This window comes from Loxodonta africana, chromosome 23, assembly GCF_030014295.1.
Source record: "Loxodonta africana isolate mLoxAfr1 chromosome 23, mLoxAfr1.hap2, whole genome shotgun sequence".
Lineage (NCBI taxonomy): Eukaryota > Metazoa > Chordata > Mammalia > Proboscidea > Elephantidae > Loxodonta > Loxodonta africana.
Window position 1 is genome coordinate 22,611,526 of NC_087364.1, and position 25,402 is coordinate 22,636,927.

General features: G+C 41.2%; 1 protein-coding gene across 1 annotated transcript in view; it reads right to left on the reverse strand.

The window, feature by feature from the left end:
• Positions 1-25,402, reverse strand: part of ATP8A2 (ATPase phospholipid transporting 8A2) — a 697,351-nt gene that overhangs the window by 311,966 nt on the left and 359,983 nt on the right. The window lies entirely within an intron of this gene.

Here is a 25,402-nt window from a genome sequence, read left to right on the forward strand (position 1 = left end):
CAAAGAGCTGTCAGAAAACAGTAGCTGGTGGCTTTCAAGCATTTGCCAACTGCACAGATGAAATGTACAACTCAAAGCTGAGTTAAAACACAGCCCATTTGTAATCACCCTTCTCAGTGGGAAGTAGGAAGGTGAACTGCTCAGGTACACATGTCCCCTCCTGAATGATAAAGGCAGCGACGCTCAGTTCCAGAGGTCTTGGGGAACATCTTTCCAATAAATTAGAACACTCACGGAGACCCCATTTTGGTTTGCCATTCATCAGACACATCGAAGGGCTGGCAAGGGAACTGTCTGTAAAATTGGCTTTTACAGAAAGGAACGAAAATTGGCAGGGCATGAGAAGGGCTAGAGTAAGAGAAAAGAAGAAAGGCTTCTCATCTAGCTCTACAAAGAAATCCAGAGATGGAGACAATGTCTGAAGGGCAGCCAAGGCAGAAGGCCACAAGAATGGGAGTCATGGGGGAGAAAGGTCGATTACAGTGGGACTGATGGGGAAGCACAGCCCCAAAGGGGAGATTACAGCAGCCTTCGCCAAGTGGCAACCCCTTGGGTTTCCAAAAAGAATCAAAGAAAGTCGACTACTTTTCATAAGCCCACAGCCATCTGGGGAAAAGGGGAAGCTGACCAAATACCAATCGGTGGTATCTAAAGTACAGCCCTTTACTTATAAAGAAGTGTTTGTTCATAGTCTAAGTCCAGATAATATAACAACATGATAAATCTACCAGTACTTCAGGGCTGATTTACTCTACATTCTGCATTGGTAAGCTGATTTAAATTTGGAACTTTACTGGAAAACCCCTGAATTCACTTAAACACACACAAAGTAAAAGACTTTTCTGGGTTTCGCAGAGGTACAGAGGCAGCACCCACAAGTTAAAAAACCATGGTATTTCATTCCCCGAACAACTGTAAGAACAGTTATTCTATAGAAATTTCAAGCAGACAGACTCCATCTTCCCCTGAAACCTTAACAAAACGTAGACAAGCGGCCAAGCGCTTAGTCATTTGATCCACCCAGGGACTCCTTTAAAAAGGGGGAAAACACACACAGCTCTTCTTATTCATTAAGCAAACTTTATTATGTGTTTTTCTTGCCAGTCACTAAAGACTGGATACATTTACTATCCTTACAAACTAGAATGGGCACTCAAAGGCTTTCCCAGGAAGAATTACGACCTGTCCTATGACCTCCAACCCACAAAAATACCTGTTCCCAGCAATCTAAAATTTACCTTACATTTCATTTTATCCACTCTGGAAAGTAAGCAAGCTGAATTTAAAGCATCGGTACTCTGATAAGCCTTGTTCGGTTACAAAGAAAAGAAATTAGGAAGTTAGAGAAACAGAATCTTAGGGCTGAAAGGGCTTTCAGGGCCGTTGCATAAAATCCAATATTTCTTTTATCATTTTACACAAGAGTCTTCAATGATGAGCATTCATTGCCTCCTGGGGAAGTTTCAATCACTAAAAATTATCATTATTGCTTTTTCTGTTGTTGAACATACTTCAAAGCACTAATTTGATCCTTTGAGCTGGACCAGAACAAGTATACTCCCTCTTTCAAATATGTGGAAGGCTGAAATATGAAGACCCCTATCAGGTCATTCCTCCCAAAGCGCAGTTTCTGATGACAAACTATTCTCTCAGGTCGTTCAACCACGATCTAATTGGCATGCTTCAGGATTTAAAAATAGCCTCCAAGAATGATCTTCTAGACAGCTGAGAGCAGAGAACAGAATCATCCTCTCCCTGGTCTCAAACGCTAAACCTACTTTAAGGTAGCCTAATATAAAATTACTGGAAGCTTTACTGTTGATTATTAATGAACTTCCAGTTAACCAAACATAAGCAATTTTTAACACACAGGGAATATTAAGCTGTATCTATTCCTTCCAAGTTCCTGCAACTGCTACTTGGAGCCAAAGGTTGGTCTTTTATATTCCTCTCTCATCACATCTCTTATTGGCAGACACATCCCACAATTCCAACATGCTAGGCAAGTGTGACTCCTCGCATTTTTGAACTCAATAGAAGCAGACATCAAATACAGCATAGAGAAAACACCCTAGGAGTCAAAGTTAAATAACTGTGTATGAACTTGTTCCATGCTCCCACACTAAGGAGGGAAAATAATTCTGAGTCCAGGTTTTTTCATGAATAAAACGGGGAAAACAAGAACCACCCATCTCATGAGGTAGTTGAGATGTATTTAGGTGAAGTCATTATGTTACCTGTCAAGTGCAAAACAAATGTTATCTCCTACCCTTACTTAGTGTGGGGTTATCTGCGAAACCTCAGTTGTTGAAAAAAAAAAACAAAAAAACAAATGAACACACGAGAACTGCATGCCTTCTGACTCTGACCAGTAGTTCCCAAACTGTGTCTGTGGGTGCCCTGGAGCGCTGTAATGGGAATTTTGAAATTTTCAAGGGAAACACAATGACATCTCTTGGCGACTGGTGTGAAATATTAGCTTAAGGTAGCTCACAGTTTCAACATTAGACCATGCAACATTCTTTTACATGATATGATATCTCTGGGAAGCTGGGTTTTCATGGTTGTGATGATAAAATGCAAGTACCTTGTGAAAATCGATATGGGACAGAAAATGAGGGCGGCGAAGTCTGGTCTGGCTCCAAGGTTCGAGAAGTTGTACAGTGCTCAAGAGGTGCATGAATACCACCACTAAGTGATTATGGTTATTGAAGGATTAAAATAAGTATTATTTCCTTTGATTTATGTGGATTAATGCTCCCAGTTTGCTAAATTGCTAGAGCATAAATATTTCTTAAATTGTTTGACTCTAACAACTTAATACTTAATGGGGACACTGGTGTTTCAATGGTAGAATTCTTCCTCCCATATGTGAGACCGAAGTTTGATTCCTGGCCAATGCGCCTCATGTGCAGCCACCACCTGTCTGCCCGTGGAGGCTTTCGTGTTGCTATGACACTGACAAAGTCTCAGTGCTGTTAGAGTTTGTTTTATGTGTTTTGGAGCCCTGTCATTGGGTGCGTAGATATTTATTATGGTCATGTCTTCAAGATGGATTGCCCCTTGAATCATTATATAGTGCCCTTCTTTGTCTTTTATGGTGGAGTTTGTTTTAAAGTCTCTTTTATCTGAGATTAGTATTGCCACTTCCGCTCCTTTTTTTTTTTTTTGGTAGCTGTTTGCTTGATAAATCTTTTTCCACTCTTTGATTTTTTAATAAATTTATGTCTTTGTTTCTAAGGTATGTATCTTATTGCCAGCATATTGATGGATTCTATTTTTTTTATCCATTCTGTCACTCCGCTGTCTCTTTATGGGTACATTCAGTCCATTTACGTTCACTGCAATTATTGATAGGTGTTGAGTTTATTGCTGTCATTTTGTAGTACTTGTTTGTGTTTTCTTTGTTCCTTTTACTGTCCTGTGCTGAATTCGTTTTGTTTGTGGATTTTTTTTGCCTTTCTTTTGTTTTTGTAGATTTTGTTTTTACTGAGACTTTGTTTTTCTTCTTTATTTTGATGAGTAGGCTTATTAACTTTCTTGGCTGTTACCTTGAAATTGCTTGGTATTGCCTTGCCTTCCACTCCATTAGACAGTTCTATACCTACACCATTTACTCCCCCTTTTATTGTTCAGGTATTCAGGAGACACTGTTGTCATTTACAAACTAACCTCTCTGGTTCCCTGTTGTAAATCTTCTGGTTTTGAAGAGTCCCTCAGAGTTCATTTTCTAGGTCGGTATCTGGCTGGTGAGATCTTTGTGTCCTAGATTCAGGCTGTTGCCTGATGTTGTTTGTTCTCAAGCTGAAGGACTCCCTTTAATAATTCTTGTAAATTTGATTTGGTTTTTACACATTCCCTTAATTTCTGTTTATCTGGAAATGTCCTAATTTCACCATCATATCTGAACAAGAGATTTGCAAGATATATTATTCTTGGTTGGCGATTTTTTTCTTTCAAGGTTATATATGTCATCCTGTTGCCTTCTTGTCTGCATGGCTTCTGCTAAGTAATCAGAGCTTAGTCTTATTGTTTCCCCTCTGTATGTGACTTTTTGTTTTTCTCGAGCTGCTCTGAGAGTTCTTTGTCTTTGGTTTCAGCTAGTGTCATTATGATATGCCTTGGTGATTTTCTTTTGGTGTCTATCCTATATGGGGTTTGTTGAGCTTCTTTGCTGGTCAGTTTTTCATCCTTTGATGATATTAGGGAAGTTTTCTGTCAGCAATTCTTCAATGATCCTTTCTGTGTTTTCTATTTTCTCCCCCTGTTCTAGAACACCAATCACTTGCAAATTTTTGCTTTTGATTTTATCCCACATAATTCTCAGGGTTTCTTCATTCTTTTTTCTGATTTTTCCTGAAACAAAATTGTATCCAAGGATTTGTCTTCAATTTCGCTGATCCTGTCTTCCACTGTTTCAAACCTGCTCCTCAGACCTTCTATGACACTGTCCATTTCTGAAATCCTGTTGTTTATCTTTTGGTTTTCTAATTGTTGTTTCTGTATGATTTCTAGTTGTGAATTTATTTGGACATTTTGTTCCTGCGTTATTTTCCTGAATTCTTCCATTTTTTTGTCTGTGTTTTCCATGAATTTATCTATTTTTTTCCTCACTTTTGACTACTTTTTGCTTCAGCTGTTGGATAACTCTGATTATTAGAGATTTGAATTCCCTATTAGGTAGTTCCACTGCCTTTTCTTCTACCAGAAAGTCACCTGGTGTTTTATTTTAGGCATCTACTGGAACCATCCTGTCTTTTTTTTTTTTTAAATATATTTGGATTGCCTGCTGTCTTTGGGACATTAATGTTATTTTCTTCATTTATTGACTGTGGATTTGTTTGTTTTGTCCTGCATTTTGTTTCATTTAGTTATCTCTGAACAGGCAGACTGTGCATTCTTTGTTGTTTGCTAGTCTGTGGGCACGATACTTTTCACCTTTTTGTCCAACGGGCAGGACCAGTCGCTCAGCTATGGTACAGTGGGGCAAGTCCAGCTGAAGGGGAGGGGCTGAGATGGACTGTTTGTGGCACATACTGGGGCTGACAGGGTGGGCCAGCGGTCAGTGCAGGGTAGGTTCTGGTAGGCCATGCCTGTGCTGCTCCAGGGTGCAATGGTCAGTGCATGGTGCAGGTGGGCAGGAAGGAGGGGGGACACTGATATGTGCAGCTAAGATGGGTATGCGAAAGAAGAGAGTGAGGAGACAGAAACAGGAGCCAATAAAAAAGTGCTGAGGGACCCTGCTGTTGGAGTGGAAAGACAAGAGACTGAGAAATGAAGAAAAACAAAAAGGAAAAAAGAAGAGAAAAAATAAAATAAAATAAAAAAAGAAATACCCCCGGGGATCCCACCGACTGGGGAAGTGGCTCCCAGGCCTCAGGGCACAGCCTGTCTAAAAGGGACAGAGATGGCACACAGTGTCTGGTACTCAGGAGACAGGAAAAGAAGGAAAGTAGGGAGAGATGAAAAACTGAGAAATGAAGAAAAACAAAAAAGATAAAAGAAAAAAATATATAGAAAGAAAGGCCCTCAGGGATCCTACTGGCATGGCTGTGTGGACTGGGGAAGTGGCTCCCAAATTGTGCAGTACGGCCTGGCTAGAAGGGGCAAAGATGGCACCCAGCACCAGGTATTCAGGAGACAGGAAAAGACGGTAAGTAGAGAGAGTCAAGAAACTGAGAAATGAAGAAAGGCAAAAAGGAAAAAAGAAAACAATAATAATAAAAAGAAATGCCCCCAAGGATTCCCACCAATGTGGCGGCGTGGAGCAGGGAAGCAGTTCCCCAGCCCAGATGTGCTTCATAGCCTGTCAAGAAGAAGCAAAGACGGCACACAGAGCCAGGTGTTCGAGAGAAAGAAGGGGGAGGAGGTGAGAGGCAGGGAAGAAACCAAAAGAAGCCAAAAAAGGCAATACCAGAAACAAAGAAATGGCACTGAAGGAGCCAGTTGGTGTGGGTGGGGTGAATCTGCATGGCACGGAGTCAGTGCCTCCTGGGCCGTGGTGGCTCAGCCTGCTAGGAAGTGGCAGAGGCCAAGCAGGGGGAAGAAGGGGGGGTGGGAAAGCATGTATCGCTGGTTACCAGGAGCTCTGTCTCCTGCTGAGAGCTCCATGAAGCTGCTTTCCTATACTCCCTGTCCGCCAATCTCAGACAGGAGTCCAAGATGGCGAATCTGTGCTGTGTTAGCTGGTAAGGGACATCTGCTCATAGCTCTCTTCGCTCTCTGTTCTCTGTTGGTTTCTTATCCTATTCAGTTCTTGGTTTAGTTTTTATCTCTTCTTTTGATGATTAGGGTTCCAGGATTGATGTCTGTCTCTGTTTTACTTAGTTTTCCAGATCTTTGCTGTGGAGGGATGGTGTAGTGCTTCTGTCTATAGCACCATGTTGGCTAATACTGAAAAAGTTTCAGAGGAGCTTCCAGACTGAGATGGACTAGGAAGAAAGGCCTGGTGATCTAGTTCCAAAAATCAGCCAGTGCAAACCCTGTGGATCATGATAGTCTGATCTGCAACTGTTCATGGGAGGTGCAGGACCAGGTAGCATTTCGTTCCATTGTGCATGGGTTTGCCGCGAGTCAAGGCTGACTTGACAGCAATTAACAACTACTACTACCTAATAGAAACTGTTTGTTTTTTCTTCTGGCCTAGAGGAATCACAAAAAAATTACTTAGACACACTTACACACACACACTATACGCACACACACAAAACGTTGCCATCAAGTCGATTCTGACTCACAGTGATCCTACAGGAGGGAGTAGACTTACCCCACAAGGTTTCTAAGACCGTAATCTTTACACAGGCAGAATGCCACACCTTTCTCCCATGGACAGGCTGGTTCAAACTGCTGACCTTTCAGTTAGCAGCTGACTGCTTAAGTATCGCGCTACCAAGGCACCATGGATAAAAGGAATCTAGAAAGTCTGGGAACCTCAGCACAAATCCTTATTCTCTACGATTACACAAATCAAGTGTTGCACACAATTGTTCATCCACTAAGGTATAACTTCACTTAACAGTATCGTCATGTAGTTGTTGTCCCCTTTACTCGTCTTTTGCATCCATGAAGCTACCACAAGAGAACAGGAAGCAGAAACTTAAACAGCTCTAGGACAGTTCTGACTTCTTCAGATTTTATATGCCATCAAGCAAGCTGGGCTGATTTATCAGCAAACCTGGAGTGGTCTACAGAGAAAAGAGCCTGCGGGGTAGCCAGGGATACCACAGGGCACTGGGGAGCCAGAGGAGCAGACAGGTTGCTTGTGGCCTTGAAAGCTCAGCCACATGAACATCTTGATATGGGGGGCTGGGAGGACTGTGGTGGTAGACAGGGAAGAAGCTAAACAGATCCAAGGTTTTCTTTGAGGTCAAAGTTCTTGCTTTTCTTTTCCGGAATTTAGCTATAAGCCAACCAATGTGTGACAAGTAGCAAGTCAGATATACTCACCACATTTGCCACTCCGGATTTGCATCTCAAGTAGATCGAATAATGCCACTGACAGCTTAAAGTACAATATATGAATGTCCAACATTTGTCTTTTCCCAAAGAGCAAAAAGGGGAAAAGCTGACTGGGGTATATAAAAAAAGTTATATTCCAGTGTTCTAGAAGCATGAAATTCTCATCAAGGATTTATTACACCCTCAGCTGTAATGCCTTGAGAAAACATAATTCTAGCACACACTAGGGGTTCATAACAGATGTCAAACAGCTAATTTCTAGAGAACAGAAAAGGCACCATTACACCTCAGCCACATGTAATATTTTAGTATGCCAAGTTACCACAAAGTACAACCCAGCTCTCTCTTAATCTCCATTCGTGAGTTGGAATCATATGCCACACGTAATAAGTGTTCCCAGCATATAACACAGTCAAGCCATAAAATAAGAACCCCAGACCACATCTGAGCCAAGCTAGGTGTTTGTGACACTTCTATAACCTATTTTGGTGCATTACGAATAAAAAGAGAAGCCCTGGTGTTGCAGTGGTTAAAGCACTCGACTCCTATCCAAAAGGTTCAAACCCAGTAGCCACTCCATGGGAGAAAGATGCGGTTGTCTGCTCCAATAAAGATTATCCCCTTGCAAGCCCTATGGGGGCAGTTCTATTCTGACCTATAGAGTTGCTATGAGTCAAAATTGACTTGACAGCAATGGGTTATGAATAAAAACTGAATCAAAGGTCTTCAATTACCTGGAGAGGTATTCTATCCATTTTTATGTATAACACAATACAGTCTAAAATGAGAAATAAGTTCTCCTTTGGAGTTTTTTTTTTTTTTAATTCAGTATCCTGGAATACCTCTTTTATGGGATATAAGCTTCCGAAATTTAAAAACTAGCTCCATTCAGTTATTTCAAATATTAAGACTTATGCAAAGCCTTTAGTAAATACTTTTGTAGAATGAATGATCATGCATTACTTTAGCTGATCTATAAAAACCCTGGTCTCAGGGTGTGTTCTTAAATTTTGATCTTACAATACTGTTTGAGCAAACTTAAGCTTAGCTTCCCCACCTGTTAATGAGGGGCTGGACTTAGATTACTGTTTTAGAGACTGTATTCAGTTGAGCCAGAGGGGCTACAAGGAACTCCACCCATAAGCACCCACGAGAACTTTAACCAGAGCTACAACACGTACTAATTAACCAGATTCATTAAATACTTTTACTGATTGGACTTCCAAATTTCTTTTTTCTATACCAAAAAACCAAAAACCAAACCCACTGCCATTGAGTCGATTCTGACTCATAGCAACCCTACAGGACAGCGTAGAACTGCCCCATAGAGTTTCCAAGAAGCGCCTGGTAGATTTGAACTGCTGACCTTTTGGTTAGCAGCCATGACTCTTAACCACTATGCCAACAGGGTTTCCTTTTCCATACAGATAGTCTTTATGACTAGAAAGTTTGAAGACTACTGTTCTAGATCAGCGCTTCTCAAATTTTAAGTCAGCGTCAGAATCACCTGAAGAAAAAAGCTTTCTAAAATACACAGTCTGATTCAGAAAGTCTGGGGTGGCACTCATGAATTTACATTTCTAACAAGGTCCTGGGTGATGCTGATGCCATGTGTCTGGGGCCCACACTGTTGGCTAGCACTGGCCAACACGGTATCAAAAGTCAACTCTAAGTCAAATGTTTCAAGCAGCTAAGCTTAAATTTCCATAGTAGAAGATGTGTGTATATATATATATATATGTACAAATTTCATAGAGTGACATTTAACAATTAATTAGCAGAAATACTGAATCTCATCCCCTTCTTTCAAGTTTTGCATATATAGGTTCTTGGCTTTTAAACCAAAATTTAATAAATACAACTTTTCATCAGGGTTTCATTTAAAATACTCTTCCAATCTGAATGTTTCATCTAAGAGGGTAAAAGGCTAACCAAAATAAGGCACACATGACTTCATAAGTTATTTTTTAATGATGTAAAACCCAACCTATCTATCCCAAATCTAAAATATATAATACCCACTGTGGTCAATTCCTACCCATAGTGACCCTATAGGACAAAGTAGAACTGGCCCATAGGGTTTCCAAGGCTGTAATCTTTACAGAAGCAGACTGCCACCATCTTTCTCCCATGGAGCAGCTGGTGAGTTCAAACCGCCAACCTTTCAGTCAGCAGCTGGGCAACCATTGTGCTATCTGGGCTCCTTAAAGTACATAATAATTAACTGTAAAACAAAATACTGTCAGCATATCAGATGATTCCATTTGTGAAAGGTATTTTCTGTTAACTTAGATATTATCCTATAGAAAGGGTTTTTTTAAATAAAAAAAAATGAAACAAAATATTCTCCTTACTTCTTATAGCAGTCAGTTACCCTAAAGGTTCAAAATTGCAGCACCTTAAAAAATCTCATATTTTTGGTAGATATACCCACCCCTAACATATGAATCCAAAATCTAAAAATAATTGAACTATCCCATGTGTTTGTTTACTAAGTGGCCTGAATGCTGTGTTCTTTCTTTAGATTTATTGGCACACTCAGGTTACAGTCCAGTTGCCTGTGCCCTCTGGGCACTCATCACCTTCTGAAACATTCTATATCTGTGCCCTGGCCCAAAGAATGCCTCTCTCAAAATTAAATATCATGTCCCAGTTTTTGCTGGCTCTTGCTGTAGCCCCAATTTCCAAAAGCAGATGATTTTGACAGCTTGGGATGGTTCCCAGAGCACATGGCAGACATTAAACTGAAGGGGAGATGGGATGGGGAAAGGATTTGGGTCTAGAAGAACCCAATAGGTAACCTGTGGCCAGCTTACTTGCATGCACAGAGAAATTTAAACTCAATCACTGAAGAATTCTAAAGTAGACTTGTTTAAGTGCTCCCTCACTACAAACACCTACACATAAAGAAGAGTTATGCCCTGGTGGTACAACGAACAAGCACTTGGCCGGCTAGTGGTTCAAACCCACTATAAAGATTACAGCCTAGAGAACCCTATGGGGCAGTTCTACTCTGTCACAAGGCATTGCTATGAGTCAGAACTGAGTTGATGCACCTAACAACAACAAAAATATTGTAAATAAGGAAGCCATAGAGACTGTACCTCAATAAAAAAAAAAATTTTTTTTTTTTTTTTTTTTTATTGATGTAACAACTAAAGAATGGTGAAAGCAGTTGAGTTCTTATCTCAAAGAATGCAGTGTCTGAATAAGAAGTAGCCTCACAGGGTTGGGGCTAGGGTGTGTTGTTGTTGTTAGGTGCCATTGAGTTGGTTCCGACTCATAGCAACCCTATGCACAACAGAACAAAACACTGCCCAGTCCTGCGCCATTCTTAAAATCATTGTTATGCTTGAGCTCATTGTTGCAGCCACTGTGTCAACCCACCTCATTGAGGGTCTTCCTCTTTTCCACTGACCCTGTACTTTGCCAAGCATGATGTCCCTCTCCAGGGACTGATCCCTCCTGACAACATTTCCAAAGTATGTAAGACGCAGTCTCGCCATCCTTGCTTCCAAGGAGCATTCTGATTGTACTTCTAAGACAGATTTGTTCATTCTTTTGGCAGTCCATGGTATATTCAATATTCTTCACCAACACCACAATTCAAAAGCGTCAATTCTTCTTCAGTGCTCCTTATTCATAGTCCAGCTTTCCCATGCATATAATGCGACTGAAGACAGCATGGCTTGGGTCAGGCACACCTTAGTCTTCAAGGTGACGTCTTTGCTCTTCAACACTTTAAAGAGGTCCTCTGCAGCAGATTTACCCAATGCAATGCATCCTTTGATTTCTTGACTCCTGCTTCCATGGCTGTTGACTGTGGATCCAAGCAAAATGAAATCCTTGACAACTTCAATCTTTTCTCCGTTTATCATGATGTTGCTCATTGGCCCAGTTGTGAGGATTTTTGTTTTCTTTATGTTGAGGTGTAATCTATAGTGAAGGCTGTGGTCTTTGATCTTCATCAGTAAGCACTTCAAGTACTTTGCACTTTCAGCAAGCAAGGTTGTGTCATCTGCATAACGCAGGTTGTTAATGAGTCTTCCTCCAATCCTGATGCCCCGTTCTTCTTCATATAGTCCAGCTTCTTGGATTATTTGCTCAGCATACAGATTAAATAGGTATGGTGAAAGAATACAACCCTGACGCACACCTTTCCTGACTTTAAACCAATCAGTACCCCCTCATTCTGTCTCAACAACTGCCTCTTGATCTATGTAAAGGTTCCTCATGAGCACAATTAAGTGTTCTGGAATTCCCACTCTTCAAAATGTTATCCATAATTTGTTATGATCCACACAGTTGAATGCATTTGCATAGTCAATAAAACACAGGTAAACATCCTTCTGGTATTCTCTGCTTTCAGCCAGGATCCATCTGACATCAGCAATGATATCCCTGGTTCCACGTCCTCTTCTAAATCTGGCTTGAGTTTCTGGCAGTTCCCTGTCAATATCCCGCTGCAGTCGTTTTTGAATGATCTTCAGCAAAATTTTGCTTACGTGTGACATTAATGATATTGTTCTATAATTTCCACATTTGGTTGGATCACCTTTCTTGGGAATAGGCATAAATATGGATCTCTTCCAGTCAGTTGGCCAGGAAGCTGTCTTCCATATCTCTTGGCATAGATGAGTGAGCACCTCCAGTGCTGCATCTGTTTGTTGAACCATCTCAATTGATATTCCTTCAATTCCTGGAGCCTTGTTTTTCACCAATGCCTTCAGAGCAGCTTGGACTTCTTCTTTCAATACAATCGGTTCCTGATCATATGCTACATCTCGAAATGGTTGAACATCGGCTAATTCTTTTTGGTATAGTGACTCTGTGTATTCCTTCCATCTTTTGAAGCTTCCTGCGTTGTTTAATATTTTCCCCATAGAATCCTTCACTATTGCAACTCGAGGCTTAAATTTTTTTCTTCAGTTCTTTCAGCTTGAGAAACGCTGAGCGTGTTCTTCCCTTTTGATTTTCCATTTCCAGCTCTTTGCACATGTCATTATAATACTTTGTCTTCTTGAGCCACCCTTTGAAATCTTCTGTTCAGTTCTTTTACTTCATCAATTCTTCCTTTTGCTTTAGCTGCTCGATGTCTGAGAACAAGTTTCAGAGTCTCCTCTGACATCCATCTTGGTCTTTTCTTTCTTTCCTGTCTTTTCATCGACCTCTTATTTTCTTCATGTATGATGTCCTTGATGTCATTCCACAACTCATCTGGTCTTTGGTCACCAGTGTTCAATGCATCAAATCTATTCTTCAGATGGTCTCTAAATTCAGGTGGGATGTACTTAAGGTCATATTTTGGCTCTCGTGGACTTGCTTTTAGCTTGAACTTGCACATGAGCAATTGTTAGTCTGTTCCACAGTCGGCCCCTGGCCTTGTTCTGACTGATGATATTGAGCTTTTCCGTCGTCTCTTTCCACACATGTAGTCAACTTGATTTCTGTGTGTTCCATCTGGCAAGGTCCATGTGTATAGTCGCTGTTTACGTCGGGGGAAGAATGTATTTACAACGAAGAAGTCATTGGTCTTGCAAAATTCTATTATTTGATCTCCAGCATCGTTTCTGTCACAAGGCCATATTTTCCAGCTACTGATCCTTCCTTCTTCGTTTCCATCTTTTGCATTCCAATCACCAATAATTATCAATGCATCTTGATTGCATGTTCGATCAATTTCAGACTGTAGCAGCTTATAAAAATCTTCTGTTTCTTCATCTTTGGCCCTAGTGGTTGGTGGGCAAATTTGAATAATAGTCGGATTAACTGGTCTTCCTTGTAGGCGTATGCACATTATCCTATCACTGACAGTGTTGTACTTCAGGATAGATCTTGAAATGTTCTTTTTGACAATGTATACAACACCGCCCCTCTTCAAGTTGTCATTCTCAGCATAGTAGACTATATGATTGTCCGATTCAAAATGGCCAGTACCAGTCCATTTCAGCTCACTAATGCCTAGGATATCAATGTTTATGTCTTCTATTTCATTTTTGGTGATTTCCAGTTTTCCTAGATTCATACTTTGTACTTTCCAGGTTCTGATTATTAATGGATGTTTGCAGGTGCTTCTTCTCGTTTTGAGTCATGCCACATCAGCAAATGAAGGTCCTGAAAGCTTTACTCCATCCATGTCATTAAGGTCAACTCTACTTTGAGGAGGCAGCTCTTTCTCAGTCATATTTTGAGTGCCTTCCAATCTGGGGGGCTCATCTTCCAGCACTATATCAGACAATGTTCTGCTGCTATTCATAAGGTTTTCACTGGCTAATGCTTTTCAAAAGTAGGCTGCTGAGTCCTTCTTCCTAGTCTGTCTTAGTCTGGAATCTCAGCTGAAACCTGTCCTCTTCGGGTGACCCTGTTGGTATCTGAATACCGGTGGCATAGCTTCCAGAATCACAGCAACACCCAAGCCCCTAGAGTACAATAAACTGACAGACATGGCGGGGGGGGGGGGGCGTTAGGGCGTAGCTCTTTTTAAAAGGCAGGATGAGTGCTTGCAGAGGAAAAAAAAATGCATAAGAGAGTAGATTTAAGAGTGTAGCACCGTATGCCTAGCTGTTAAATGAGCATTATGCTCATACTTTCAGGGAAGAGCATTTCTATCTGTGGTTACCTGAGCAGGTAAAGGTTGTCCCCTATCCCAGCATTTCTTCTGAGATTAAAGTGGCATGACTGGGGGTACAAGGGGTGTGGACTGCACTGGATGACACTGTCAGAGGGCGTGACATCAAAAGGACTGTTTATAAAATTTTTGTACAGTGTTTCAGCAGAAATTCATCATTTTTTAATAAAAATATCCCTGTAGTTAGTTAGAACAGCAACAAAAATTTGTTCATAAGCCCAGCTTTTAAAACTCTATGTTAATTTACTTTTTGAACTTTCTAATGTGCTCTGGTCATAGCTGTCATTACCCAGTTACAATGATGCTTTGAACCACGTGGTGGTCTCTGCATGCACTACAAAGAAGCGCTTTTGTTTTTGTTGCTACCACTGTTTTTATGGTTGCTGATTTTGTCACATTTGCCTGGTGTTACAGCTACAATACTGTGTAATTAGCACGGAGGTGGTGATACCATGAGTTACCACACTGGGTGACATCAACCGTAGTGATGCCACTGGTTGTGGTATGCCTCCTTTGGAAAAAGTTCTCTCAATCCTTGAAAATTTCAAAATCACACTTGATTCTTGATCAGCCACATGAAAGATGAGGTTTCCCACACAATTCCATACTGCTGCTGAAGTTAGTGTTCTTTCTGGAACCTCATCAGCTGCATCATGAAAGAGCAGACACAATGGCACACCACTGGAGGATAACATGGATTACGGAAGTTTCTAGAGTGATACCAAAATTATTTACTAGGTGCATTTATTTCTGTAAACTGTTTTAAGCGTAATTGATTGCATCCATTACATGGGAGTATGTTTGTCTCTAAGCTTCACAAGTTCAGGGATGGTATCTTTCATTGCTTTCTGATCCTCCCCTTTTCCCACTCTACCCCAGATGTCTAATTCCAGTATCTGTACGGTGAATGTTCAACAAATGGCGACTAAATACCAAAATGATGATTGCAGGACTAATTACATCTCTAACCATAACTATAGATAATGGGGAAAAATGCAGTTCTATGTAAACAAAAAAACATTAACTTCCATGTAAGTAATAGACCTAGGAACATACTATTGGAACAACTACTGTGTGTCTGAGAGAAGAAAACTACGACTCCAATTTAGCAAGAAGGAAGTCACTGAGAAAGTGAATGGGCATCTACATGTGATCTACACTTACTGACCACGGAAAGCAATTCAAAACATCCCCTTTTCCTGTGGTCTAGAGACTGTTTGCAGACTTCCTGCCGAACATGCCAGTGGTCTTGATTCTGTGTTCTCCTAATATTCTTAAAAACACACTAGGCTTTTTTGACAGCTCTTAATGGCATATGGCTGGCAGCAGTCTTTGCCTCCGCACTGGGCTCTCCTGGAAAAGACTAATGCATGAGCCTCGTCTGTTTTTCCTGCCTCTTTAGATTATATTACTTTGACTATTAGAAACCAACCCTCAGACCCCATGCATCATCTTGCACAGACACTAGGAGGGCTTAGCAGACATCGACTTACCAAGCCTTTCCCATGGTCTCAGGGATGCTGGCTGATATGAATCATCCAAAGTCTTTATTTGTGGGCACCTCACCATGTATTTGCTCTTTGCACAATGACTTCAGTCTAGAATAATATCCCATCACACTCTTGCACACTCTGCGGAACCCCTGAACTACTTATATATTCCACATGATGCCTGGCACAGAACCAACATTTAGCTTGTTGGCTGAGTAAAATGATGCACCTGTATCTCATGATTGGTGATAAGAACATTCAGGAAATAACTGTGGACCATGATGTGATCCAGCCACCCCTGTGAAATACAGGTCAACAAGTCACAGGGTTGGGTTTGTTGGGTAACTAATCTAAGAGCCCATAGGTGCCAATAGTATTACTTATTTTGGCATGGTTGAAGCATATATGTTTTGATAAAATGAAAACAACAACAACAACAAAAAAAAATGGTTGTCGTTGAGTTGAGTGTGACTCATGGCAATCCCATGTGTGTCAGAGTAGAACTGTGCTCCATAGAGTTTCCAATGGCAAGTATGTCACCAGGCTTATCTTTGGAGGAACCTCTGGGTAGACTACAACTGCCAGCCTCTGGGTTAGCAGCTGAGCATGTTAACCATTAGCTCCACTCAAGGCCTCCATGCTTTGATAACATTCCCTGTGAGTTCCCTGTATTGGCCATATGATTGCTTACATTTGATTATACCGATGGTTGACTACATGCCATGGTTACAATACCACAAGTGCAACTGTGCCAAGGAAAGAAAAGAATCAGGCTGTTGTCCAACCATCTTGCTTTCCACCTTCAAGGAGCGATTTTCTGGTAACTTTAGGAATTAAACAGATGCATTTGGTCAGATATTAAATTTGAATGTTAAAAATTTCCACGGCATCCTATGAGCACAAAGATGATTTTCACCATAGTGTGAGTATCCATTTTTCAAAATTACTAAAGTTAAATGTTTCCATACTCCAGGACAGAATCTTTAGGTACAATTCAACTTTCAGAACAGGAGTTGAGTTCCGCTACAAAAAGAGAGAGAGCACCAGGGAGCTTTTTAAAGACACTCTGTATACAAAATTGCCAGTGAAACAATATACTGACATTTACTAATAATTTCCTTTTTGCATAAAAGGATATGTAATATTGAATAATAATACAGGCATACCTCAGAGATAGTGCAGGTTTAGTTCTAGACCACCACAATAAAGTAAATATCACAATGAAGGAAGTCACACAAAATTTTTGGTTTCCCAGTATATATAAAAGCTATTATGTTCACACTATACTGTAGTTGATTAAGTATCCAATAGTACTGTCTAAAAAAACAATGTACATACCTTCATTAAAATATATTTTACTGCTAAAAAATGCTAACTATCGTCTGAACCTTCAGTGAGTCATGATCTTTTTGCTGGTGGAGGGTCTTGCTTTGATGTTGATAGCTCCTGACTGATCACGGTGATGGTTACTGAATGTCAGGATGACTGTGATAATTTCTTAAAATAAGACAACGGTGAAGTTTATTACATGAATTGACTCTTCCTTTCATAAAAGATTTCCCTGTAGCATGCAGTGCTGCTTGGCAACATTTTACCCACAGTAGAATTTTTTCAAAATTGGAGTCAAACCTTGCCTCTGCTTTATCGACTAAGTTTATGTAATATTCTAAATCCTTTGTCATCATTTCAACAATGTTCACAGTATCTTCACCAGTAGTATGTTCCATTTCAAGAAGCCACTTTCTTTGCTCATCCAGAAAAAAAAAAATAAATAAAACAAAAAACTCCTCGTCCATTTAAGTTTTGTTGTGAAATTGCAATAATTTAGCCACATCTTCAGGATCCACTTCTAATTCTAATTTTCTTGCTATTTCCACCACATCTGCACTTACGTTCTCCAATGAAGTCTTTAACCCCTCAAAGTCATTCAGAAGGGTTGGAATCAACCTGTTCTAAACTCCTGTTAATTTTGACCTTCTTCGATGATTCACAAATGTTCTTAATGGCACCTAGAATGATGAATCCTTTCCAGAAGGTTTTCAATTTACTTGCCCAGATCCATCAGAGGAATCACTATCTATGGCAGCTATGGCCTTACAAAATGCATTTCTTAAAATAATAAGACTTGAAAGTTTAAATTACTCCTTGATCCATGGGCTGCAGAATGGATGTTGTGTTACCAGGCATGAAAACAACAGCAATCTCCTCGTACATCTCCATCAGAGCTCTTGGATGACTAGGTGCATTGTTAATAAGTAGTAATATTTTGAAAGGGATCTTTTTTTCTGAGCAGCAGGTCTCAACAGTGGGCTTAAAATATTCAATAAGCCATGTTGTAAACAGATGTGCTGTCATCCAGGTTTCGTTGTTCCATTAATACAGCACGGGCAGAGTAGAAGGGTCCTAGGATTTTCAGAATGGTGAATGTGTACTGGCTTCAACTTAAAGTCACCAGCTGTATTAGCCCCTGACAAAAGTCAGCCTGTCCTTTGAAGCTTTAAAGCCAGGCATTGATTTCTCCTATTTAGCTGTGAAAGTCCTAGATGGCATCTTCTTCCAATATAAGGCTGTTTCGTCTACACAGAAAACCTGTTGTTTAGTGAAGCCACTTCATCAATTATCTGAGCTGGATCCTCTGGAGAACTGGTTGCAGCTTCCACATCAGTGCTCGCTGCTTCCCCTTGCACTTTTATGTTATGGAGATGGCTTCTTTCCTCACACCTCATGAGCCAACCCCTGCTAGCTTCAAACTCTTCTTCTGCAGCTTCCTCACCTCTCTCAGCCTTCGTTGAAGTGAAGGGAGTTACGGCCTTGCCCTGGATTAGTCTTCGGTTTCAGGGAATGTTGTGGCTGGTTTGATCTTCTATCTAGGCCACGAAAACTTTCTCCATATCAGCAATAAGGCTGTTTCGCTTTCTTACCGTTGTGTGTAACACTTTTAGTAAAAGTAGCACCTTTAATTTCTTTCAAGAACTTTTCCTTTGCATTCACAACTTGGCTACCTGTTTGACGCAAGAGTCCTAGCTGTCGGCCTATCTCTCTTTTAGACATGCCTTCCTCACTAAGCTTCAACATTTCTGGCTTTTGATTTAACGTGAGAGACATGTGACTCTTCCTTTCCCTTGAATACTTAGAGGCCATTGTACGGTCATTAACTGGCCTTATTTCAATATTACTGTGTCTCAGGGAACAGGGAGGCCTGAGGAGAGGGAGAGTGACAGAGGATCAGTCAGCTGGTGAAGGAATCAGAACACACACATTTATTGATTAAGTTCGTCACCTTATATGGGCGAGTTTGTGGTACCCCGAAACAATTACAACAGTAACATCAAAGATCACTGACCACAGATCACCATAACAAATACAAAAATAACGAAAAAGTTTGAAATATTGGGAGAATTACCAAACTGTGCCATAGAAACACAAAGTAAGCACAGGCGGTTGAAAAAATAGCACCAACAGACTTGCTTGGCACAGGGTTGCCACAAACCTTCAATTTGTAAAAAATGCAATACCTGGAAGCACAATAGAACAAAGCACAGTAAACGAGGTACACCTGTGTAAAGTTTAACAGGGTTACCGGCGAGCTCACACAGGCCTCAGGCAAAACACAGCCTTGGTTCTCCCATAAATCCTTTTATTATACCTTGAGAAGCTATCTCACTAGTGTCTTAGTCACTTTGGATAAGCTACGCTGAGTCTAATATAAACAATTTTAAGACTACCTATTGTAGTCACCTGGAGTTAGCCTTACATGGCATAAAAATCCCAACAAACAGGAATTTTAAAGAGAAGAAAATTTAACAACTGATTTAGGGATGAGGCAAATACATACACATACAAACACACACACACGTATATGGGGAGCCCTAGTGGCACAGTGGTTAAGGGCTTGGATGCTAACTGAAAAATTGGTGGTTCAAACCCACCAGCAGCTCTGAGGGAGAAAGATGTGACAGTCTGCTTCCATAAAGATTACAGCCTTGGAAACCCTGTGGGGCAGTTCTACTCTGCCCTATAGGGTTGCTATGAGTTGGAATCCACTCAACTGCAATGGGATATACACACATGCACACACACACACACACACACATACACACACAGACATACATATATATACACACAGGCATATACTTGCTTGGTAACTTCTTTCAGCATCCTGTGAGCATTCTCTTCTCTGCAATCTAGAAGTTACAGATGAACCTTAGCGTAGTTGAGAGACGTGAGGGAAACCTGATATTCTTTATTAACCGAACAAAAACCTGATAACCCGATCCGGCACTCCAGCCATAAATGCTGCCTTTGCAGCCAAGGCTTTCAGGAAAGCCTCTCAGAAAAAGGGAGGACACCCCTGTCTGCTCAAGATTGGCTCACATCCGAATAGCACGTCCTGCGCGGAGGCTCAGGATGTGTGCGTCTGTACTTCCGTCTATGACAATTTTATCCAAAGTTCAGGAAACAGAACAATTAAAGTGGTGCTCACATAAGAGTCTTGCTTCTGAAAATCGAACATCTCCACTAAGTGATGTCGACTATATTAAGATCTGGGCAACCACATTTTATGTAAAAATGTAATGGGCCGTGTGTTGGGAATTACGCCTAGCTTGCTAGTCGCTGAAATCAACTGGCTCTTGTCAGTTTCTTCCTGTACTAGGCTGAAAAGAATGGAGCCGTCTAGGAAGGCTGGGACTTAAATACAAGATATTAGATCCTTCTATTCCCAGGCTGAACCAGGGATTAGAATAACACATTTAAATACCTTAATGTTTTTAGCACAAAAAGCATTAATCTGATACTCTGCTTCCTTGAAATGCTTTATTAAGGCTCCCAGACTCTCTCAGGAGTGTCTGCCTTTCTTGAAGTGAACATACGTTTATTGCACTCCACTGCAAATTCCACTAGTGTTTCAGAACAGTGTGCCTGACCTCTGCTGTGGGGAAGGTGGGAATAGGAAACAGAGCCGAGAGGAAAGCTGAGAAGTGTTGGAGTTTTGACATCTCAGCACAAACTTATGGCTCCTTCAGGACCAGCCATTGTGAGCTCAGGCATCCCTGAAAATTATTGATGACCGAGGTGTTTAATAGAATGATTTTAATTAGACCTACCCTTCACCTGTCACGTGGGCCTGGAACCAAAGGTCATCTGATCACCAAGCCTATATATCAGCCAAACCATAACTACATGTGCTCTGGAAAAACGGGAGGTGCTGCCTGCCTACCTCTGACCTCCATCCAATCCCGAGCCAAACAACCAAGAGACTAACGGTCTCAGGGACGGGAGTTGCCCAGATGTGTGTACAGCACACCGGTAGAGTGAGTTCACAGAGCAATGCATCTCCCACCCCTCCTTTTCTCTTCCTTCCCCTCTTCCTTTTTTTTCATTAGAGAGCAGATTTGTTGGGTGGGAGTGGAGATTAGTTACACAAAGCTTTCTCTGAAGTAGCTTACACACCTTCTCAAACCTGTTGTTACCGTGTGCTGTTGAGTGAATTCCGACTCAGAGCAACCCCATGTGACAGAGGAGAACTGCCCCACAGGGTTTCCTAGGCCGAAATGTTTATGGTCTTTTCTCCAGTGGAGCTGCTGGCGGGTTCGAACTGCTGACCTTTAGGTTAAAAGCCAAGTGTTTAACCATTGTGCCACCAAGGCTACTTGTCTTAAAACTTGTATTTAGCAAGGCACTATATTCTCAATCTCAACAGCAGGAAATGATAATTCTTTTCTTTTCCATTACCATGTATGCAAAACTTTTTTCTTCTTTTAAAAGGCAGCACCATTCTAACATTCCTAAAGCAAAACAAGAAAATGACTGCTAATGTCCTAAAGAGGAGTCCTGGGGTGCTGGAAATGGTTAATGCACTTGGCTGCTAACTAAAAGGTTGGAGGTTCCAGTCCACCCAGAGGCACCTGGACAAAAGTCCTGGTAATCTACTTCAGAAAGGTCAGCCATACTCCTCCTCTGATACACACGAGGTTGCCATGAGTCGATTTAGAACTCGGAAGCAACCGGTTTTTGTTATTTTTAATGTCCTGGAGAATGACAGAGAAAGACAGTCATCAGGCAGACAGGAGTGGGATGTCACGGTGGCTGTGAGTAGGACAAGTATGGGCATGGCGATCAACAACATGATGGTCTGTATAAAGACAGGACATCAGCCCCAAAACACTGTGTACCCACAGAAGGTAGACTGAATCAAAATAAATTATAATAGTGAACTGTTAACATAAGCTACTGCAAAACATAATTGGTAACTTGCTCTTCTAATTGATTAATACCATCATAAGAGCGCTTCCTTGAACAAAGTCTGATCTGAAATATAATTGGCTGTGAGCTTCTGTGAGGAGCACTGGTTGTGCAGTGGTTAAGCACTTGGCTGCTAACCGTAAGGTCGGCAGTTCAAAAACCCACCAGCCACTCCTCAGGAGAAAGATGTGGTAGTCTGCTTCCATAAAGATTACAGCCTTGGAAACGCTATGGGACAGTTCTACTCTGTCCTATAGGATCCCAGCGAGTCAGAATCGACTTGATGGCAACAGGTTTGGTTTGGTTTTTGGTGTACTTTTGTCTCCATGACTAGGCTTAGAATTACTTGGTGATCAAAATCTGTTTTAAACAGCACCAAACACAGTAGGTAACAAGTGTTTGCTGAATCACCTGCTTTCTTGGTTTGTTTATTTTTTATAAGTTTGGGAGTTTCAAACACAGCTCTCTTTTCTTTCCCTTCTTAATTATAATTGTTCCATTTGCACATTCAAGGGGACACTTAACTTACTGCATGAATAATGATCTTTTTGTAGTCTTGATGGAAAAAAGTGAAAACAAGGCTTAGTTTATTACAACCACCACTCAAGAGAAGAAACACGAATCTAAACCTTTGAGTCCACCTGGTAGCTACATTCTTCACAGCAAGTTAATATGCTGACAGCCAAGTTTACCAAGTTATCCACATTTTGAAAGTAACAGCTACCACCTAAAACTTGTGTTTGCCATTGATGTGGTTTGACAGGCTGAGCTGATGCTCCCAGCACATGCCACATTCACCTGGCTGGAAGTGGGGGCAGAGAGGCGAGCAAGTCCAGACTGCCTTCAAGGCACAGAGCCTGGTCAATTAGCCTGAGGAAGAGACCAAGGCCAGAGTTAGCTAGATACACGACCAGTTGGATTAGGGCTAGTGACAGAGGAGGAATTGAGTATGAAGAAATTTACAGCCAAGAAACTTGAGCAGTAGAGGGGAAGTGCTCAGGAGTGCCACCAACAGTGATTCCAGCATTATTCAGAAGGGCTCTCACTCCTTATCCCGGGTAAGTCTGGGAATTTCATGGAAGAGGTGGGGAATGCTGATGCCTTCAACGACACCCACCTCCCAACTGAAAGTGGGAGTCATCAATCAAACTGAGCCTCCAGAATGAGCTTCAAAGCTGAAGGTAGCATGGCAGAGGGGGACGTTAAACTAATGTGGCATCAAGGAAAGTTACAATGAATTCTCTTGCATTTTTTTATGATATGGCCATCCTCCCCAGTTTCTACAAGGTCCAGAACCACATTCTTCGACCTAAGATCCAACGTAATAAAACCTACATGCGGGGAGAGTCTTCGTGGCTCCATGGATTGCTAAGAAAATTCTACCCCTTCTCCAATCTCCCTTCCAATCCTTTTGGAAAGTCAGCAAATTCTCTTCCCTAAAGGTTTTTTTTAGTGTGTTCATCATCAAAGCTTATGAAGAAGGGAGAAAATAATTCAGGTAATGACAATGTGTGAAGGAATAAAATAAACAATGAAAAACAGTGGAGAATGCACGGAGGGAGCAAAAAGCCAGAAAGAGTATAAATGGGATCTTTGCCTCTACTTATCCAGGTGCATAAGTTCCCACCCAGGTCCTCTTTTTCCTCTTCTGTAAAGAAACCAACAAGGAGGATTTCTAACATTTCTTAAGCTCTAAAACCTATGCTTATACACTGCGAATAAAAATATGAGAATATAATAGTAATTATTACAGGAGTAGCAGCAACAGCAATCACTGATTTTGCACGTATTATTCATCAGTACCACCACTGATTTGTTGTACTGCAGTGGCTTGCATGTTGCTATGATGCTTGAAGCTATGCCACAGGTGTTTCAAATACCAGCAGGGTCAACCATGGTGGACAAGTTTCAGGGGAATTTCCACACTAAGACAGACTAGGAAGAAAGGCCTGATGATTTACTTCCAAAAACTAGCCAAAGAAAACCCTATGGGTCACAACAGAATACTGTCCAAAATGGTGCTAGAAAATGAGCCCCCTAGGTTGGAAGACACTCCAAATACACAGTGGCTGCAGCAAGGGATTCGAGCATACCAACAATCCTGAAGATGATGCAGGACAGGGCAACGTTTCATTCTGTTCTACATTGGTCACCATGAGTCAGAACCAACTTGATGGCAACTAAATTAATTCATTTCATCCTCTCTAGAACAGTGCAAGATGGATAATTTAGTGCTCTCCAGTCTACATATGAGAACCTCAAGCTCAGAAAGGTCAACATGCTGTGCTCAAGGCCACAGACCCAGAAAGTGGCAACAACAAGGTCTGAACATGTCTGGGGCCTGTGTGCCCAACCTCTCTACTCCATCATATTTAGTTGCTGCAGAGAGTACTGTTGAATAGTTGATTCTAGGGTGGGTGGTGGAAAGACCACCCACCCAAGAGCTTCCTGAGTCTCCTTCCCAACATGGGTGAGATGCTAACCTGACTCTCAGTTCTCTGCTTGTAACAGGGGGATGTCACCATTGCCATCTACTTCACAAGACAGCCATGAAGACCACACAAATGCTAATGATGAATAAGGATTCTGAAAGGTAGAAAAAGCATGGCTGGTTCTGATGCTCCTCATTCCCAAGCACCACTCAGCACCTCTCCACTGAGTACATTGTCCAGGCTTTAAAAAAAAAAAAATTTTTTTTTTTTTTTTTTTAAGCTATTCCTGGCTGGGAACGAGGAGTATCTTTCCCATAAGCTCCTGGCTTCAGGGCCCTCACGGTCTTCAGGAAGCAGATGGAATGAGAACCATTAGAGAAGAAAGTCTTGGCAGAATTTATCTCCCCTTTCCTTATTTAAGGAAAAAAATTTTTTTTTTCTTTCCTTATAGTTCTGTATAAGATTTTTATCATGTGTAATTATTTATAAGGTTTCTTATAGTGTTAGGGCTTGAACTGTGTCCCCCCAAAATATGTGTTGCAAATCCTAATCCTCATGTTACGTTAAGGAGCCCTGGGGTGCAGTGGTTAAGCATTCAGCTGCTAACTGAAAGGTTAGTGGTTCGAACCCACCAGCCACTCTGTGGGAGAAAGATGTAGCAATCTGCTTCCATAAAGATTACATCCCAGGAAACCCTATGGGGCAGTTCTACTTTGTCTTGGAGGGTTGCTACGTCCAATAGGGTTAGACTCTATTTTATGATGAGTCATATTGTTGTTGTAACCCCTGTACTCGTGGATATAATCCTAATTGGGAATAGGGTTTTCTTCGTTACGTTAAAAAGATCGTATCAATGTAGGATATGTCTTAAACCCAGCCACTTTTGAGCTATAAAAGGAATAGCTTAGGCACAAAGAAGTAAGCAGAGATGGGGAAAGACTGATGTCACATGAAGATGACCAAGGAAACAAGGAAGAGAAACTGAAAGAGATAGGCTTTTGCCCCAGAGCTGACAGGGAGAACCTTCCCCTACAGCCATTCTAGCCTCCTAAACTGAGAGAAAATAAATTTATGTCTATTCAGGTCACCCACTTGGGGCATTTCTGTTAGAGCAGCACTAAGAAACTTAGACATATACCAAACCATTAAAT